The sequence below is a fragment of the Chlamydotis macqueenii genome, chromosome 7 (assembly GCF_036417535.1).
Source record: "Chlamydotis macqueenii isolate bChlMac1 chromosome 7, bChlMac1.mat, whole genome shotgun sequence".
NCBI classification, from domain to species: domain Eukaryota; kingdom Metazoa; phylum Chordata; class Aves; order Otidiformes; family Otididae; genus Chlamydotis; species Chlamydotis macqueenii.
The window spans coordinates 6628985-6650456 of NC_141562.1; the positions used below are offsets into that span (position 1 = coordinate 6628985).

General features: G+C 37.7%; 1 protein-coding gene across 2 annotated transcripts in view; it reads left to right on the forward strand.

The window, feature by feature from the left end:
* Positions 1-21472, forward strand: part of NRG3 (neuregulin 3) — a 400436-nt gene that overhangs the window by 26237 nt on the left and 352727 nt on the right. The gene's annotated exons all lie outside the window — the stretch shown is intronic.

Sequence of the window (21472 nt, forward strand, 5' to 3'; positions counted from 1 at the left end):
CGTATGTGTCATCCCACCACGTCTCCGTGATGCCAATGAGGTCGTAGCCCGGCTCGTGTGCAAGCATCTCCAGTTCTTCCTGTTGATTCCCCATGCTGCGTGCATTGGTATAGAGACACTTCAGCTGGGCCCCCGACAAAGCCGACTTGCTGGCTGGAGCTACAGGGGTGCTATTGCACCACAGTTTAGGTTTATTTACACTTATCTGTGATCCTTCCTCAGCTTCTGGACCCTCGGTGCTGGCACTGGCGCCATGCTGACAGCAGTGGGCTGAACTGTGCTTCCCCTCCACCAGCAACACTAGTTTAAAGCCCTCCGAACGAGCCTGGCAAGTCTTTGTCCAAGCACACTCTTCCCCCTCTTGGTTAGGTGCACGCCATCCGCCCCTAGCAGCCCGGGCTTCTCCAAGCACGCCCCGTGATCTAGATACCCAAAGTCCTGGCTGTAGCACCACTCCCTGAGCCAAGAGTTAACCTGCCAGATACGTCTGGCCCTTTCAGGTCCCTGCCCTTCGACCGGGAGGATTGACGAGTCTTTAAAACAAATATTTAGAGATGACTGTTTCCAGTAATATTAATGTTTATCAACTTTGAGACAATGTGTCAATGTCTACAACAGTGCTGGCAACTGTTAATGGCATGTAGGGAGGGGTACGTGCAAAGAGCAAAACTTATGCTTTAATCTGAAACCCTTTTTAAAGCTCTGTTGTAGATTTCTATGACACTCCTGGTAGCCTTCAGTGACGTGTAAAGAATGAAGTTTGTGCTTCAGTCTCAGACCATTTAAAAAATTTAATTGCAGAGCTGATGACTGTGTGACCTTCCAGTAGTAAGTCTCTGCTGAGGAATGAGAGTTTTCAGAGGAATTTGGATTACTCCTTGAGCCTACGCTTACAAGCAAGTTTTTAGTCAGACTGGAGTGTTCTCTGAAGTATAGTAACTTTGGATGCCATCTTTGGAAAAAACCTGTTTTCTCAGCTCTTACTTGTAAATTCAAACTTTTGCTGATGGTTTTTATTTGAGATCATGTGTGAGCTGTAAACCATACTTTAGTATGGTTAGTCTGGCCTAATTCAAGCAGTGTAATTCAGTTTAAACTGTAGGTATTTGTACTCAATTTTTAATTGGTCTTTTTTTATTATTATTTTTTCCCTTGAAAATGGTGACATTTGAGTTCATAATTTATTTCTAATACAATATAAATACAGAACATTTTTTTTTCTAAATAAATTAATCACACAGCTCTTCAAAATTATAATGAGGGTAGGATTTGAATTTCACCCCAGACAGTCATTTTGTGATTCCACTTCTGGTGGTAATAAAGGAAAAGTGCTAGTCCCTTCTACAAATGCTTTTAAAAAAATCAGAAACACTTAGAAAAGGTAAAAGCTTCATTCACCTTTTGAATTTTTCATACCTTTCCAAATAATCCTTCACTGACTTGTCCCTGGTATAAAATTTCAGCTTTCTGTTCTGTGCTTTTTAAAATCCGAGTTACCGAAGGTCCTTCTGTGGCTGTCAGTGATGTAGAATTCTGTCCTGTAACTCCTCTTTCTGCTTTCCTGGGAAGAGCTCAGCCTTGCTGCTGCTAACACCGGGCGGAGGCAGCAGACTTGATGTCCTTTCTTACTGCAGTCCCTTGATGTCCGTCCTTACCCAGAGATTAGTTTCAGGTCATTAGCCCAGAGACAGCCAAACATCCGATCCCTTCAGGTTTCCCATCACTTTGGTAATTTGGTAGGTTCACCATGTCTCCGAAGAAATGCTGTTTCTGGAGTGTTGTTATTTTTCCTATTTGCTGAGTAAATGCTCATAATATCTTTACATTTTCATCTCTTTCCTTTTAGCAATTGCCAGCCCTACATTGATAATTATTCAGATTATCTAATTGTATATGCAAAACATACCACTTATTACAGAACTTCGTTTCATTATATCCTTGTATAGATCCATCATGACTATTAACATTATAAGGCTTTAATTTGAATTTTTAATAAGGGCTTTGATCCTGAAAATAATTACAAGCATTCGATTATAATTGTGTATTATCGATGTATATTATATATGTACATTATTATGCAGAGAGCTTACTGACATGCAAGTTACTGATGTACAAGTACTTGCATAATTAAATCCTTATTTTATCAACTTTTGGAAACACACTATTATTACCATATATGCAGTAACAGTTATTATAGTGTTACCATATATGCAATAACATTTTTCAAGGGTACCCAATTTTCTTTTCAGTAGTGATTTAGACACTTAGAAGCATTAGCCCTAGAAGGGGAATATTTATCTTCATAAAAGTGTGTGAATTATTTTGGTGTTATGACATAAACCATCCCTTTCAACTTAACATTTGTAAAATTGACTAATTGATTGCTAATATACATACATGCACACACGCTTTGCTTTCTTTATTACTGAGGTGCAGCCTCTGCTAACAGAAATTACACTTATATTTTAACCATGTCCAAAACAGGATCTAACAGCTGAGTAATATAGAACCTGAGATAAATCTTCAGGAAACTTAGTTCAGTAATGCTACATTTTCACTTGTTGCAAATTAAAAGCAATGCCTTGAAATGCCTCAGCATACTTCTGCCTCTATAAAAATGTGAAGTACAAGTACATATAGTAAAACTTTCCTGTCTAGTAGGGGTTTTTCTTTTCAATATTGAAAGAAAGATAAGGCTGAGAGCATTCTTTGATAAGAATCCTGACTTCTTTTGACCTAGAGCATGCATTTGCTTTTGGGGGGGATCCAAGAAGAATATTGATATGATTATATCTCAGATTTCAAAACATGAAAATATATTTCTAGTTCAGCTCAGCAGCTGGTTCCTGGGGAGCCGTGTTTCCTCAGCCTGCCTTTCAAGTTAGGTGTTATTCCTTGTGGAGCACAGGATTTTCCTCTCCCCCATATCCTGCTGTAGAAGATGACTACAGTAGCACGCATCTTCACGTACTACTTCCTCTGTGTTTATCTCTTTTGGGAATGAGGAGAGGACTTGTGTTTTCTCGAGTAATAACATCCTGTGAATTCTTTAGGTAGCTGTAGTATTTTGCATAAAACACTGCCTTAGATTACATAAAGACCCTCATTCTACTGTGCTACTGTTAATCTAAGTCACTGGTCACTGAACTAAAAGTGATTATGATAATTTTGTTTGGTATATAAGGCCACAGTATAGTCAGTGTTACAGAGTGAACATGGCATTCTTGCCAGTTTAATATATAAATATATGTATGTGAAATTGAAAGCAGTTATGAGCAAATGGAGTGGGAGGTAATAGTGAAACATGAGAATACTAGTGATAATTGGGAACTCTGCAAGTCTGATTCATTAGATGCCAAAGAATACAACTCATTAATTAAAAAGAAAACTTCATTGGTTTAAAAAAAATGTGGTTAAAAAGGGAAGTTAATCAACAAGAGAATAATAAGGATGAACAATAAATAGATAAAAATGGAAAAGCTGAGAGCACCATGTGTTAGGAAATGGGCAAGTGCTAAATGATACTAGAGTGTAACTAAAAAAGAATAGTTTTCTTTACAAACTATTTGGCATAGGTTTCATCGTAGCTAGATTTGGTAAAGAATAGTAGAAGCAAGGCTAAAAATAAAAATTTTTGAAAATACTTGAGAAGAGAGAAACTATCATACAGAGATAATGAGATGCTCTTGGTTTTTACAAGTAACTGACTGTTGAATAGTTTGGTATGAAGTTGAAAACTTTTGAACTGCAGGTCAAAGTAGCTTACGCAAAATCTGGATAAGTAGCCTTCTGAATGAGTAGTGCTGACTTTTAATGTGTTAAGGTATCCTATGTGTGTTCAAAAAGTCTTGTGAATGACTACTGATATTTAAAAAACATAAATGTGATGACTATAAGTATAGGTGAGATAAAGTGAAAGCCCTTCTGGACAAATCGTGGTAAAGCTGATACGGGAAACAGCCGGTAGGTGACTAGAGGTAATCTGGTTATAGTAGCAGGGAAGAAGTCTTGTCTGGTTTGTAGTATTTTGAGACAATCTCAAGTCTGGCTAATTTACTTGTTTGCCTTTGCATCATTCAGTTGATTTTGGCACATGGCATTGAAGAAAAAGAGAGATAATGCTTTTGGTATACAAAATCAATATATGTATGTATCATGTAAAATCATGTAAAATAGATCAAAAAATAAAAACCAGAACAATTGATCTCTAGCAGGTGTTTGGGAACCAGTCTCAGCATGGTGCCTGCTCTGGTGTATGAAAGAAAGTGCAGGTTGTTGTATATAATGAGGGGATTTGAGATGTTCAGATGAATGTTTTATTTGCATGTTTGAATTCTTTCCACGTACAAATATCCTCCAGGTTTGAATCTTGGCCTCTTTGCACATTTTCAGTTCTGCTCCCGCTCAGACCTACTTAGCTAATGAGGTATAAGATCATTGCCTGAGGTGGAAAGACTACGGCACATCAGAATTCACAGTAATGTTGTTTTATGCTTGAGTGGAAGTAGCAGTGAAGGAGTTGCCAAATATGCTGTGCTTTACAATTAATATTTTAAGTATGTATTGAAGATGCATATGTCTTTTCCTGTTCTTTACTACTCTGTCACTGTATGATGTATCAAATAAAGGGGACTGAAAATACATTTTTTCAGGTAGAATTAAAAATCTGTTATGTTGCATGTTGCACTTCTCTATTTTGCAGGTGGCTGTAACTGTAATGGTTAAAGATTTTTAGTTGTGCTTAGCGTTAAGTTGAATTTTAAAATTAAAATCTTACTCAGCATTTTTTATTACATTTTTTTCCTTATCTTGAGGCAATGTGCGTGACAAATGATATCAAAAAACTCTACAAGATAACTTCTATAGTAAAAGTTGTTTTGATATCTGGTATAATTAGTCTAAATTGTGTTGGTACTTTTAAAATGCATTTTCTGTGTATAAAATAATGTCCACTTCAGAAGGAATTTGCTCTTCACCTCATAATCCATTTTATGTCTTTCTGATGTTTCTTATCGTTGGACCATATATCTTACCTTTGATGTTGCTGCTTTATTTTAAATTTTAATTTTTAACAGTAAACGGTATGAACAAAATCAAATCCGTGCCCTTTACAGTGAAAGGATCCGACTCGTACAACATCCTTCCCTTGGTTCTATGTTATCTCTCAAAGTGGTATTGCACTGGTACAGAATAAACATCTTATCCCTGCTGTACTACACTGAGCAGAACCTTCTGTTTCTTTATGTAGATTGTTTTAAAAGTGATGAATCAATAACAGAAGCAGGGAGCCTGGTGCCTCAGCTGGAAATGCGGTCTGCGTGCAGTTGATATGTCAGTTCCCGTCAGTGTTACCACAGGAGTACACGATAAGAGCGTGCTTGGTGCTCCCTGCAAATCACTTCTGCAGCTGAGTGCTTCGTCCTCCCCATGGCAATATGAGGCGTTCTGTCCTGCGTCCCTGCTGGGTGCGTGTGCTGCTGGAGAAAAAAAAATGTTAGGTGGGTGTGGGTAATTTTAGACAAGATAATTGAAATTTATGTGCTTCTGATTCAAAACTGCATTTATGTACCCAACGTGGGATTACATAAATTGGTAGTAATTTAAACAGTACTGCAGTCAGTTTGTGTAGAATATTCTAGAGGAAACACAGATAGCTGGAACTTCCTCATCGTATGACTTAATTACATTGTTGAGCATGCATGTCTGATACACATATAATGGTTATTTGCCACCTCGTTGAAATTTTACAGGGCTTTCTTGGGTATCAGTGGTAATGCTGAGCTCTCCAAGTTGGAATGAACAATTGAGATGTTTCAGTTTACTAGAATGATTCATTTATTAGTTAGCACCTGAAAATTACAAGCCTCGGGGGAAATGTTAGGGAATAATTAATAATTTTGATGCAATTAACAAAAAATGCTACAAAACCTGTCACTTTCTAGATGCCAAGGCAAGTCAGGCGGGGTATGTTGCTGTGGAACATTGCAGCTGTGAATAACTGGGATTAATAGTAGATTACTGGTTTAAACCTGATTGAGAAATATCGCTTTGCTCCTCCCTTTTAAGTGCCCTTTTGGATTTGATTTACTCAGTAGAACGTGTCTTTCAAATAACAGTGCTGATGCTCAGTGTGCAGACCCCTGGGCTGCCATGTTAAGAGCAACTGTTCCATTAGAGAGAGGCCTCCCCTATTTCAGCCCTGCCTCGCTCTGACTGAAGTGGGTGTTCCTGAATGAGAGCAGCAAATTGCAGGAATCTGATTTAACGCATTGATGACTTTGTCCCTGTGCCTTTAGTTTGCCCTTTTCCCCAGGTGCACTTTAATGCTTTGAGCTGGATTCCCCACATAGTAGGGTGCTCTCACACAGGAATTGTTTAAAATGCTTCTTTAGATTAACTTTAAAACAGAATACTTCCTTGTTTAGATCACTAATTTCTCTGAAGTCTCAACGATTTTCAAATGAAATTCAAGGTGGAGTCATTGCCGAGCACTGTGTTTGTTACCTGGGTCTGGAAGTCAGGACGTACCGGGAACTCCGCAAAAGCAACAGCTGTGGTCCTACTGGGAAGTCTTACACCAAGTAAGGAAGATGCAGGAACCTCTAACTGGGATCTCATTTTCTCTCTGGAGAATTATGTGTAAAAACCTTCAGTTACTCAAACTATGACTTCAGGCTAGGGACAGAAGTGGAAAAATTGTGCTCATATGGATAGGTTTATATGATGGGATGTGTGAGATACATGATAGGTACACTAAAAATATTAGGCTTCCGCTTTTTCTGTATCTTATCTTTCATGCTCTGTGTTTCACTGGAGACTCACAGACAAGATGCAGAACTCCTAGAAAATCTTGAGTATTGCTGTATCCTCAGCTGTTTTCTGTCTGCCTTTCCATCAGTCTTTGAGCCACAGCTTTCTGGTATTTGTTATTTATCAGGTGGTCCGCCAGGTCTGTTTCCATTCTGAGATCTATGCTAGAATACATCTATTTTATGGATGGAGAAACTTAGTCACAGTTGAATTAACCTCCAGAAGGTAATCAGTATGTAGAGTACAGAGCCTGCTTTGTTTACAGAACCACAAATGCAAATTGTTTTTTTTGTAATAAATTTGGGAGCAGTATGAACTCGACAAACTTATCCTCATGTCACTGGTGAGAAATTTATTCTTGTGTGCTCTGTGCCTGCTGTTCCTCTATGGTCTTACTTGTGTAGGTAGATGCTGCTGGGCTGTGAGTATCAGCCAAGCACAGAGAAAGAGGTGAATGCGGCTGAGGACCTGTCAGTCATGTTGCTTTCCAGAATGCTGACTCTGAAAGCAGAGACTGGACTTGAATTCTTCAGAAATACTTGACTTGTATAGAAACCGGCAGAACTTGAGTCAAAACATCTGTGAGTTAGTATATGATAGTATTGCAAACTTTGGTGTCTGCCCTAATGATTTAAGCTCCAACTTCTGAAAATGGATAATAATTTAATGAAAGTAAAGTTAATATATTTCAGTGGGAGTTTCAAAATCAGTAATGTCCTTGAAGTCCAGAACAAGTTAAAAAAATAATAATACAAAGTTCTGATGTTCGAATATTTGCTGTTATCAGGAGTGCTTCTTGTAGTTTGTTTTTCCTTGTTCTCATACTCTCCTGCCATTGATAACCAGTGGTGTTATTACAAGGAAAAAATTAAAGGACCCTAGCGCTTCAAATTTTGTTGATATAAATTTGTATTACGATCATCTTAGAAGATCATAGCATCATTTAGCAAATTTTGTTGGCACTGGAAGAACATTCCTTACAGTTAGCTTATCATGTAATTTATACAAGTATAAATGAACCTGTAGGTCTCTTGCCCAAAAGGTAACTTGGGCATTGCTTTTAGTCTGCTCTGTAGTAGTAGTCTATTGCTGTTAGTTGTTACTATACCTGACGTAGATACGTAAATAGGGATAGGAAGTGTTGCTATGGGGCTTTGAGGTGATGGTTATTGATGCAATGACCAGGATAAGTGCCTTGTTTTTCACTCAGTGTCAAGATATGTAATAATAATTGTTCAAGACAATTATTGTACAATCTGTGGCCTAAAACAACTGTTGGTTTTGGCTATTTTGTCAAAGAGCTAATGAGAAGCTCATATTTCATAGAATCCTATTCGATGTATAAAGGACTCCTCTGTGCAGGCTTTGTATAAACCTTAATATTTTTTCTCATAACATTTAATTCTCTGAACATCACGAGAATTTTCAGTGAATATAACACACACACAAAGTAACATATATGATTAATAACAAAGGAAAATTAATTTTATTTTTCCCAATGGAATCATTGGTTTTACATAGAAAAAATGCCTATAATGAAGATAATGAACAGAAAGATAGGTCACTGGACACTATAAAAAAGTTGGCATCAACCATACTCAAGGTTGTTACTGTACCCGCTTAGTGAGTAATACGGTTATCATCTGAAACAGTAAAACAGGTGTCACATTCTTTTTGACTTCCCATGTAGGATGTTACTTTATTTAGTTGAGGAAAACAAACAATGGAAGTATTTTTAAATTTTAAGGTCAAAGCTGAAAGCTTTCTTAACTCACTGAAGAGGCAGACGTGCGTGGAAGCATTAGCTGAATATTACAGCTAAGACAGTGCTAATATGTCACAGGTTTGAAAGGGTAAAGGTTTGACATATTCTGAAAATCTCTTTACTTGAGTACTCATTCAATAACTCAATAAGTGACAGAGGTAAAAAAGCTGCAGAATAATCTAGCTAAAAAGCAAGTAGCAGCAACATGTTATCTACACTTTTTATGGAGACCTTGTAGAATATATAGGGGACCACTCTGACTGACATGAGAAATCAGAGGGATAGATGTGGTACTGCTTTGCCAGGAGACAATAAATCTACTCAGAGTTAATAAGGAATATTCTCCATAGCTCCATGGCATGGCACTAGGAATGTGGTATTGAGGTATTTGTAACACTAAAGCAAAGATGTGTTATTTTAGGAGATAAGAAACTGAGAAAAGAAATTGATCCATGCTAGCACTCCCATGGATTTAGTGAAATCCAGTGCTGCGTTTGCCTGTGTCTGCATGTCTTGATTTACATTGAGCAGAGGCTCTGAGAAGACTGAAATATCCCGCATGTTGCCGATTTTCATTATTTCATTCTGATTTATCTAGGACTCAGAACTTTTTTTTTAGGGCTCCTGGGTTCTTCTTTTTGTTTGAAAATCTATTATTTCATTCTCTTTTATTTCCTTTTCTTTTTTTTCTCTTTTTTTTTTCTCCCCCCCTTGTTTCTGGTGTTGGTTGTTATGGTAACTGTAGTCAAGTAAATTATTTTTTTTCCCTCTCTTTCAAATAGAGGAGTAGCTACAGAATAGCTATATGATTTGAGATTTATAAGCTTTCAATGAGGTCAACACATAAATGTTAACACTTTGTCATCAAGTACTATAAAAAAAAACATTGGTAGCTGGAGAATCTGCTGAGTTGCTGTTAGGGAGGGCAGCTGTGGGTAAGAAAAATTTATTGGATTAACAAAATCCCATTAATAAATTTATAGATTTAAAATCACCTGAAATCTTTATTATCTTCTACTCTGACCTCTAGTCTAGGGACACAGGAATTCACCCTGTAATTCGTTCTTAATGGATCAAAATATATAATTTTTATAAGCCATGCTATAAACATTTTTGGAAGACAACCAAATCACTTAGCTTATAAAACCTGGTAACTTTTGTGGAACTTGCACTTTTAACTGGAAGAACACTCAGGTGTCAATCAGGCACTGATTGCAAAGGTGATGAAGTTGCTTTTAGCCATATTATCTGTAATCTTGAGTTAAAGATTTCATGTGTTGGAGGTTGTGTAAAGGTATAAAAAGTTTCCCACTCGAGTTCATAAAAGCCTGCTTTTGTGTCATCTTAAATGGACCTGGAGATGTTTTTCTGTTCATATTATAGGGGAAGACACTTAAGAAATTCAGTGAGAATCCATCCCTGAGGTGTTTATTTTTGTTTTATGCAATGCTGAGAAAAGGATGGCTGTATTTAATAAGTTAAAGGGAAATTTTGTTTGATACTGACCCATTTTAATAAGATGATAGTCAAATTGTCCTCTTACAGGTGCCATTATTTAAAGAATATTGCTGGTGATGTCATTCTTGCAGTTGCATTTAATTTTTCTTGTATTTTTAAAAAGAAAACCTTTTTTTTCAGTATTCTTTGATAGCTTTTAATCAGTTTCTCTGCAGAGTAAATTACTCTTACCCGTTACTAATCCCAGAAGTTTAGGGAAATATTTTCTTTTTCTTTCTTTTTCCTCCAGGCTACTTGGTAATCAAGTCCCTGAGCAACCTGATCTAATTAAACCTACCCTGAAGAGGGTCTTGGACTAGATGACCTCCAGAGAGGTCCCTTCTAATCGGAACTGCTCTATCATTCTATCATACAGGAAACATTGATTCAACGATGCAGTAAAAACTTTTATGAGCTGGTAGCCGTAAGGGGGGATTATGTATTGGTCATTTATGATTTGTGAATGGCTGCTCTACATCATCATTATGGGGCTAGTAGGCACAGGAATTCTCAGCAAGCATGGGCACAAATCAACATGTTCAAGACGTTTGGGGAAAAGGTTCTTTCCAGTTTTGTTTTGTTTTTTAAACAGCTGTTGGCATGTATATTTATTTTGAGTCTGCTTTAGCAGTAATCTTATCTCTCTGAGTGATTACAAGTGTAAAAATACACAACTTGCTGAAATAATTAATAGTGTGAAGTGGTTTGTAATTTCAAATATGTATAATATTTATTTTCAATTGCTTATTTAACACATCACACATTTCTACAGAGTTGTAATGGATCTAGGATATCAGTTTTTGAGCTCCGTGGGGAAGGCACTGTTTTCCCTGCCAGTTAAGTGTGTAATGGTGCTTCATTATGACTTGGAACTAATACATATACATATATATATATTTATCTATCTATTTATTTATTTTTTTGTAGGTTTTTTAAAAATATCAAAGAAAAATAAGTCTTTTCAAACAGTATTTTAACCCTTGAAAGGAGCACAGTAATACTGTCCTTTCAATAGGTGTTTGTTTACCTATACATATCCCATTGCTCATCAAAAAACGCAGTCATTAAGGCACTTTTGGTTTTTAATGGTTTGCTGTGTTGTGCTGTCATACAGAGTTGTTCTAAATTCTGGAATGTTTTCTAAACTTGAGAGTGTAACATGGAAAGGGGAGGATTCCTTTCCTCTAACCTAATTCCCTTTGCAGTCAGTTAGAACTCTAAACATAATAGAATTTGGCCAAGTATATCCATATATATCCAATGCAATTAGCTTTTTTGTCTTGTGATGATCATCTACAACATAAATTTGGGTGCTGCACCCTCAGAGGAGGGCTGCATTCAGCCAGCTGTCAAAATGGGGCTCAAAGTCTCCACATTATTATTTGAGCTGTTCTTCTTGTTTCATGACACCGTTATTTTCATGTTGGCAATGAAAAAGATGTGCCCTTTGAAAAGAGTAGATTGCATTCAGCCTCCTGTCCTCAGCCTAGGTGGGGGCCATCTCCTCCCTACCAGGTTAACGACTGAACTGAGTTCTCACTCCCCTGATATCTAGACCATGAATCCAAGGAGCAAGTGCTCTTTACTCAGCTTACCCTGCAGCGTGTGGCTGCTCTGTCTGTCTTTTAAATTAGTCCCTGCCCACTATCCAGGCAGTGCTGGAATTACTTGCCATTTCTGTGTCTAACGTGTTTCTTTTATAGACTTGTGATTTTAATTCAGGCTCTTGTCTTGAATTCAAAGCCTTCTCTTGCTTCCGTGATACTTGCATAGCACCATTGCTGTCCGTACGAAGTGCTCTTTGTGTTGTATAGTGTACATTAGAGAATTATGTATTCTCGTGGAGCTCAAGGGCAGCCTTGGCTGCAGTGACCACGAGATGGTGGAGTTCAAGATCCATAGGGCAGTGAGGAGGGCATATAGCAAGCTCTCTACATTAGACTTTAGGAGAGAAGACTTTGACCTCTTCATGGATTTGCTGGGCAAAGTACCATGGGATAAAGCCCTGGAAGGAAGAGGGGCTCAAGAAAGTTGGTTAGTATTCAAGGGTCACCTCCACCAAGCCCAGGAGCAATGCATCCCAACAAAGACAAAGTCGGGCACGACTGGCATGGGGTCCTCCACGGGGCCTCCATGGGCTTCAGGGAAACAGCCAGCCTCACCATGGTCTTCACCATGGGCTGCAGGGGAATCTTGGCCAGCAGCAGCATTACTCCTTCCCCTCCTTCTTTACTGATCTTGGCGTCTGCAGACGTTCCTCTCACAAGAAATTCTTCACGGTCAGGCTCAGGCAGGTGCCTCTGGGGTTCTCTTCACACCTTCTCTCTTCATTTCTTATGGCTGAGCTGGGCCGAGTCTGGGCCAGATGGCCACCCAGCGGGAGAACAGAGGGTGAGGGCCGCAGGGCCCAGAAGGCTTGTGCCTCCCCCTCTCTGCCACTGCTTCTGTTTCTTCACTTCTTTTTTTTTTTTTTTTCTTCTGATTTTTGTTTATTTATTTCCCCCTTCTTAAATATGTTATCACAGAGGTGTTATCACTAAACATACCATCACTGGCCAGTGATGGGTCCATCATAGACCTGGCCAAGTCAACCAGACAAAGGGGAAACTTCGAGCAGCTTCTTGCAGAAGCTACCACTGTAGCCCCAGCCTGCTAAACAAAACCAACACAACTGAAAAGACATGGATAAGGAATTGGCTGTATGGCCACACTCAAAGTGTTGCAGTCAACAACTGCATGTCCACGTGGAGACCAGTGATGAGTGGTGTTCCTCAGGGGTCAGTATTGGTATCGGCCCTGTTTAACATCTTTGTTGGCAACTTGGACAGTGGGATAGAGTGCACCCTCAGCAAGTTCACCGACTACACCAAGCTGTGTGGGATGCAGTCAACGTGCTGGAGGGAAGGGATGCCATCCAGAGGGACCTTGACAGGCTGGAGTATTCTGTAGTTTTAGTGGGTGCTTCTGTTCAGTGGAAAATTCGTATGTTATGTTCTATCAAAGGTGATGTTTTTCTGGCTTAGCAATTCTTTCTGCCTTAGCATGAATCCTCTCCATCCTCTCTAAAGAGCTGATTCTTTTCCTTTCTCTAAGGGTTTTGGATGTTCTCCCTGGTGAGGCACAGTACCATTTTCTCCTGCAGTCAGTTGGTAACCTTGTGCCTGTGCTCCCTGCTCCTACTCCTCCACGCTTTCACCTGCTCCCCTCCTGAACTTCCCTGGCTGCTCTCAGCTTTCAGAGAGTGACTGCTGCTCTTTCAGGAAAGGCTAAGGTTTGGGAGCTAGAGATCAGGAGAGAGAGGCTGTTGGAATCGCATGGGTCTAGCAAACTAAAAGCTGGGATTGATATGTGGATGGGACTTCAGGGATTTGTCTGCAGTTCTTACAGAGTTTGTCAGGTTTCTTGTTCCCTTACGCTCTGTATATACATGGAAAATCAAGCAGATCTATTGTTTTTACGTCATTCTAAACAGCTTAATCCCACTCTGTGTGTGTATTTACCTGTGAAATAACCGGAGAGAAGTTTGTCATGCTTTCACATTCTTGCTTTTCAAATTCTTGAAATCACAGCTGTGCTTTCAGTTGCTGTTTAAAGATTTCAGCTTGCTATTTCATGCAGATTCCTCTGTGAGATTTGCCAAAAGTTTATGATGCAAAACTTTCATTTCCATGTATTGCTTCCCTAGGAGTAACCTCCAAACCTCCAAATAATGAGTCCATACATTGATGCAATCTTCCCTGGAGATGGCTGACATTTCAAGGACTCAAAAGGCAAGAAGGATAGAAGGTAGTAAACCAGCATGAATTCCTTATGTAAACACTTTTCGTATGCTTCAGGTAGCATGGAGCTTCGCTTTAATGTGGGCCACATAACCTACCCTGCTCAGAAGCGCTCTTCTTGTGTGCTAGGAGGGTCTGGTTAGGGAGTCACTTCAGAGTAATTCGCACTCTGAAAAGTGCACACCTTGCCATGGAAAAGCAGGCACAGTTAAAGAATGAGAGAAGGTTTTATGAAAATGGTGTGTTCTGGAGATAGAGGTGCAACAGATGCCAGGTGAGTAGGGCAGAATGACTCTAAGGTAAAGATTTTGGCACTGAAAAGAAGTCTTGTGACTGGAGCTCCTGCTCATCAAATGGAACAAAAAGTGCTGTGGAAACAGAGTATCTCAGTAGTTTCCCTAACTTTTCTGTCAAGCTGATGAATATTACAAAAGCAAAGCAGACAAATGCTGTAAATTTACTGTTGAAGTATGCTTGCTTGCTTATTTATTTATTTATTTGTATGGGAAACAGATGAAGAGGACCCCTCCTATTCTGAATTCTTCGACTGGTTTTGAGATGTACTTAATTTCCTTGGGCCACAGCATGTCATACACATGCTAAGCAAATAGCTTAGAAAGCTTGAAATGTATCTTAAAGACAGTGTTGGAAACTATTTTAGTTACAAAAGTGCTTTGAGAGTGGTAGAATTGATCAATGAATCGTTTATCTTTTAATTCTTAAAATTTGATTAAGTGAGTGGATTTTAAGATAATGCTGTTTCATTCTTTGTGTACATTGAGCAAAATACAATGAAGAGCTCTTTTGTATGGTTTTTTAAATGTGAATACTAGAAAGTTGAACTATTGAATCAGGTTATAGTATTTGACAATAAAATATATATGCATTCACCAATCTCACATTCAGCAAAGGTGAGGCATTTTTGTTTTGTCTGAAAGCTGTTTTCTTTTATTCCCTGATACATTAATATTTAATACACTTGCAAGGTTGTTACTTAATTTTGTTAATAGGCTTCTGTCATCAGCCAGAAGTGTAATGTGGAAGTCTCTGTGTAAAAAAAAAAAAAAAATTTATTCAGTGTGCACCATTCATCCTGCATTATTTTTTTATATATGTGAAGTAGATCAATGGGATTTCATCATTAATGCTGATGCTTGCATTTTATTCCTTGCTGAAGAATGTTGTGGTGCTTAAGGTATTGTGTAATTCAAAGGGAGCATTAATAGTTTGAAACACCTGTTAAGATTTATAAAACATCTTCTTCAGAAAAGAGGATTCTAATTGTTTGTTAAGCATTTAGAATATAGAGAAAAATTACTTAGTTTTTAAAATTATATTTAACCCAAGAGATCAGACCATAAAAAAGCTTTTCATATCAAAATTAGTTGTGCAAATCTGAAATGTTAGAAATGTCTGGTTTTAGAGATGTGAATACAGATGAAAGAAAACAAGCTTTTCAATAAAGATTTATTTCCATCCTCCAGTATGGGAAATGCAGATGGGTGGATGTCACTATGAACTAGTAGCAAGGAGTAAATATCAAATTAGGCACAACTCAGTGTTCACAACAGAGAACACTAGAGGAAGGAGACTAAACCACTATCCCCAGAGTTTTCTATTTCTTATTTTTTCTAGTTCAGCATTGAGAGAGATGTTGAGGAAACATCACGTTGCTGCTTTCTGCTCGGTGGAGAGACCAGACAGCTCTGTCTTTACTGCTGTCCATGCAGCATGCTGCAGGAGCAGTGGTACTAAGATAATAATTGTGTCGCACGGTGACTATAAACTTCTTAAACTAGAGGTGTGATATATATACGCTTACCTGCTGAAAGCCTAGGCAATAAACATATGGAGTTATGCTGGATGTGTCTGTTATAAAATTAGAAGCTTTTCTTTTTAAACCATTTAAAATGTGAATTAAGAACCTTAAAAATGTTGATTTCCCAAGATATTATTAATGATTCTAATTCAGGCAAACTTTAACAAAAGTCTCCCTCATTTTCTGGCAGTGCAGAGGGTCGTATTGGGCACAGCTGAGATAACTGGTGGAAGAGACAAGTTCCAGTTATCGTAACCAAGCGGGTGTCAGGTATGATTTATATGGGGAGCACCATTTACCGTGAAAGGAGTAGCTGTTACTCCTTATCTAGGGGACAGCAGGGTCATCCTGGCAATGGAACCACACTGACAAGGGGGAGCGTGAGTGATGGTACACTGAAGCAGTTTGGAAATGAGGAGGCAGACTGGTCCCTGTGCCCTACGACTCACTGCTGGGCACCCTTCTCCTGTCAGCTAGTCAGTTCACAGCCTGAGAGCATCACCTTGCTTTCTTCTCACATCCTTGAGAAAACAGACAGAAACTGCAAATTTAAAAATTCATCTTAGCCCTGTACCAAGAAAGGGGCATTAGCATTTGTGTATCTACTTTATTAGGCAGAAGAATTTAAAATTTTGGGAGGCTTGCTAAACATATGGCTAAGTTCTCCCCTGAAGCTGTTTAAACTCATAATATGATTGCTCTTGGAAAAGTTGCTGTTGCTCTGGTATGTGCATATTGGTTTTTCAAGATGTATAATAAAGGTAAAGCTCTCCACTTTACTGGAGAGCTAAAATGAATCCATAAAGTTGAGTCTTATAAATATTCTCTATTTTCACTAGCTAGATATTTCACCTCTTTCCTGCAGGTTGTAAACAGGAGAGAATAGGAATTGCCAACAAATCAAATTACAGAACGTTGAAAGTGTCAGAGTGGTAGTGTTCATTATGCTCATTCACAAAATATATGAGTCATTAAAATTCTGATATTGCTTCAGAAAGACAGAACTTGTAATGAGAATAAAAAAAAAACAACCATTACTTGCATTTCTCTTACTGGCAATGATTGTTGGGAAAATTAAGGATAATACTGAAATGATTACCTGTTTCTCATGCAGTCTTAGGTTTTCAGTCTTAAATGTCCTGCCTAACTGAAGTGCTTGATACAGAACACTCTGAAGAGGTCCAGTGAAAAAGTTCTAATATTTTTGAGGTTCCAAGTAAAAGGCTTTCACATTTTGTTGTAATTTTTCTCATAATTTCAGGTCCTTGAAGTTTCTTTTTTTTTAGGATGAAGTGGTGGTTCTTTTTAAGAAAAATATGTTTTGAAAGGTTTTTAATGTCTTTCATGTAGAATAGATTTTATTTTATTTTATTTTATTTTATTTTTTTAATTCTAAATTGTCTATATATATGCTAGGGTTGTGCTGGATTGTTGCAAAAGTACATGTGCGTACACACTCAGACCCCTTTTTCCAAAAATCACAAAATCCAATGAAATTAATCTGTCCCTTTTTTTTATTTACAAACCAGTACAGACCATCAGCACAAGTAATTAACAACAGAATATTGCCGTAACCACTGATATGTAAGTGATGCTCATGTTCTCATGTTGGTTATGAATGCAAGGCTGCTCTCTCGGTTGTCTTTGCACATCACTGATCCCATGGTATGGCTCTTTCAGTTGCTGCTTGAAACTGCTACTTTGCCTGCTTCTCTTGAAGAGACAAGTTTGTACCAAAAGAGGTGAAATTACTGTTTCTGGCCTTGTCTGTGAGTGTCACTGAGCTATTCCATACTTCATACACTTTATGCAACTTTGCAGCATCAGCTGGTCTCTGTAAGAGGTGAATTAGAACCAGCAAATTTGTGTAAATTCTGAGTCTATGACCATATCTGGCAAAATGCTTAAACATTTTAAGCACTTCTAAGTGTTCTGTTCATGGACACTTTCTTGGTCTGTCACAGATTTCTGAAGTACCAGCGCAGTTCTCCACCTGCAGCTTTTTATCTTCGGTGACAATGAAGTACTTCGCATCCTTTTTGTAATCTTGTCTGTTTTACACAGTCCAAAATCCTGGAGTCACAGCTCTGGGCATATTTCCTAAGTCTTAATGGTGAAGAAATACCACAACAATAGCTATCTTTATGGGGTTTTTTTTGGAGTGGTCTAGTAATTTTCAAGGACTGTCAACAGTCCTTGAAATATTATACAATATTATACAAACTATTGAACTGTTGTGCTTCTGTTGTGCAGAAAAATCTCTACTTAGAACCATCAACTTTTTCACCTTACTGCACATGCCCTCCTGTTGTCTCAGGTTGTCCTGTGTGCAGTACACTTAATTTATTGTTTGAAAACCTGCCTTGTAATTCTCTTAAGATGGTATTATGTTCAGAATACAACTGTAGATTGTTACAAGAACGCTTAAGCTAATACAGTAAATCACACGGCAGGTAATTTGAGAGCCAGGAAAGCCACTTACTTGCAAACACTTAAGGACTGGCAGCCACTCTTCGTGAGTCCTGCCTCTGTACTGAACAGCTACTGGGTAGTGACAAAGCCAGATGAGAACTATTATTCCCTGCACCTCTCCAGATGTAATCAGTGGCACAAGTAGTGAAGTGCAAACTAATTGCAGCTGCAACTTGGTCTGTGATTGATTTTAACTAAGTGTCTAGAATGGAAATTAATTATGTTTAAAGAAAAATGCAATTTAAGAGATTTTTCTTATTTAATGGGTTTCCAGTCATCATAATTTGATACATCAGAGTTCCAACTCTAGCAGGATTTTGGTTTTTATTTCAGAATTACAGGAAATGTTTATATCCAACTTCTTTATTTACAGCAACCAAAAATTTCAAATAGCCTTTTATTCAAGCAAATCGAAGCATAAATATTAGAACTGATCTCTGGGCATTTTTAAAGTGAGAAAATAAAATGTGACTGCTTACATTAAATTGTATTTTTAGATGGGATGAACGCAGCTCTTAAAATGGAATAGATTGAGTGGAGGCAAAGACATGTTTATGTTTACTGATCTGAAGTTTACTGACCTGTCATAAAGGTTACATTTCAGTGATCTTTAGCAACCTCGTAAAAGGGTGTGTTTGTTTTTCTTAACCCTAAGGTATTCAGGGAATGAAATGATTGCTGTACTATGTCAGAGAAAAATACAGGTTTGTTTTAAAAATGTACTTCCATAGATGAGTAGGAAGGAAAAAAAATGCAGTTTTGTACAGTGCGTGCCTAAGTATTATAGGATACAATCAATTTAAATCCAGTGTTACTTTAAAACAATTAAATTCAGTCACTGTAAAGCTTACTGTTCACTGTCTCTGCATGTCAGATTTCTCAAATTTTGTCAGAATAGATGTGTTGTGTAGCATGACCTTCAAGATCCAAGAACCCAGCAGCAGTTTAGGGATAGCAGCATAGACATGTGATAATAATTTGTCTTTCTTGTCACTCACCATGGTGTCTACTAGACACCAACGGGCATGAGCCACTTCTGCTTTGAGAGAGCATGTTTAGAAGCCACCATATGTAAATGTAGTTTTATATTTTACTAAAATATAGATTTATGATTTATTTCCATGATTCTGAGAGAACGGAATTTGGATGCTAGTAAGCAGATCACTGCATTTCAAGAAAACGATCATTTTCCTTTGTACCTTAGTGATTTACTTAGTAGAAGGTGTTTTTCTGTATCTGTCTGTCTAGCAGGTAGGTATTGTGACAAAGTGCCTGTAAATATATAACTTTGAGCAGTTCAGTGTTAGACTGCATCAAATTCTGGGGAAAGGGGAAGAAGAAGGAAAAGGGACCAGGAGATGTAACTGAAGCATGTTGAGTGAGTGAAGACTGTAGTTTTAATGTGCCTCGTTTAACTTCATCTCTGTCTAAAACATTTTATCTCATCTCTGTTTGAAAGTTGAGGTGAATTATTGCATACCCGCTCCTAGATCTCTTCATTGACAACAAAAAAGCTTAGTAGACTAGTTTAGGTGTAGAAAAACTAGTGGCAGGTAACTAGAAATTGAGTGATGAGACAGAGGGGTGTTTTGCATCCTTTGGGATGCTTTAGTTTCTTATTAGTCTGCTGTTTGCAATCTGAATGTATAAGCTCCTTTGATCAATTGTGGCAAGCAGCCACCAGTTTATGAGCTGATGATGATTGACATGTCAGGCCTGAAGAATTGTGAATTCATGTTCTCAGAATTTCTGTCCTGGTGATTTAATTTTTTTTTTCTTGTATTTTTTGTTGTGGTTTGTTTGTTTGCTAAATGTGTTACGGAAATATTGACAAACTTTATTAATAAATATATTCATTATTTCAGAAGGTAATGGACAATCCATCAGCTAGCTTACTCAGGGGTTTCAGCACATTGTGATGGAAGTGATCCAGACAGTTTGTAAGTATTGAGTATAAGATTGAGTTCATTCTAGATATAAATATCATTCAAGTTAGCAGTTGAATTTGACTTTCATTGTTCAAGAGAGTCACCCATTTTGCCATAAATAATAACCCACAGTAGATGAGAATCACAAATGGAAAGTTAAAAGAGAAGAGGTAGAACATTAAAAAAAAAAAAACAAACCCACTCTCCTCTGTAGTATTTTATTCTCATTGATTTCTTTTAATAGAGTGTTAATCCTGCCAAACTTTGCTGGATTTTGTGTGATAGTTCCAGTATACGTTTTTTTCAGCCTGATAAGGACAAGTCCATCAATCCTTGATTTGTGGTAGCAGAGGTAAAATGTCAATGATTTATGCATTCTCCTTAGGCTGCTTTTGAAATGTTCTATTAACACACCTTTTCTATTTATTGTTGTTAACTCTTTAATTTATGTCCCAGACAGCAGGTTATTAAATTAAAGACGACTTCTGTTTCCTCATTACAGTTAATAGTGCTATAATGGAGAAATGCTGACATTTTAACCTTTCTAATTTTCAAAGGTACCTTCAGGCATTCTGGGTTAATGTATATCATATCCTTGACTGGAGTCTTTCCATGTAAAAATATCCCATTTTAGAGTTCATTTCAGAGGTGAGACAGACAATAATCCTTTTGATTATTCTCCTCTTATCATCATAGATTCCCTAGGTTAATATGTCTGCCCATCTTCTCTGACCCTGGCTGTTATAGCTTATGACTTTAATTCCAGATTCTGAAATGGATTTTTTGACCTTTTTTGTTTTGCTTTGTTGCCTTTAAACAAAAGGAGAAATGTTTTAGATTACTAAAAGCTATGTTTCTTTTTTTTTTGTTTGTTTGTATAACTTCAAAGGAGACTTACAGCTTACAAATTTACGGAAATCCTTTATGCTTTTGAAAGACTGTGTTTTCTTGCACAGATAAAGTTAGTGGTTGCTATTGCTTTTCAAAAGACAAGTGGTCAGCTGAAATAAAAAAAGTGAAGGAAATATGTGCACCTCTGGCTTGTTTTCTCTGACATAATGTAATTTCTTTATATCTCTAAACTCATTTAACAGGAAACTAGAATATATTTCTTCATAGATTTGCAGGAAACTGATATTCCTAGCATTTTTTTATGTTGAGCTATTATTCTTTCACTACTGATTTTTGTGAGGATCATACACGTATTGATGGAGTTTGTGTGGTGGGGGGTTTGGGAGGGGCTAAAAAGGCGGATTTTGTAAGAAGCTCCTAAAAACTTCCCCTGTGTCCACTAGAGCCAGTGCCAGCCAGCTCCAGGATGGACCTACCACTGGCCAAGGCTGAGCCCATCAGTGACCATGGTAGTGCCTCTGTGATAACATAGTTAAAAAAGGAGGAAAAA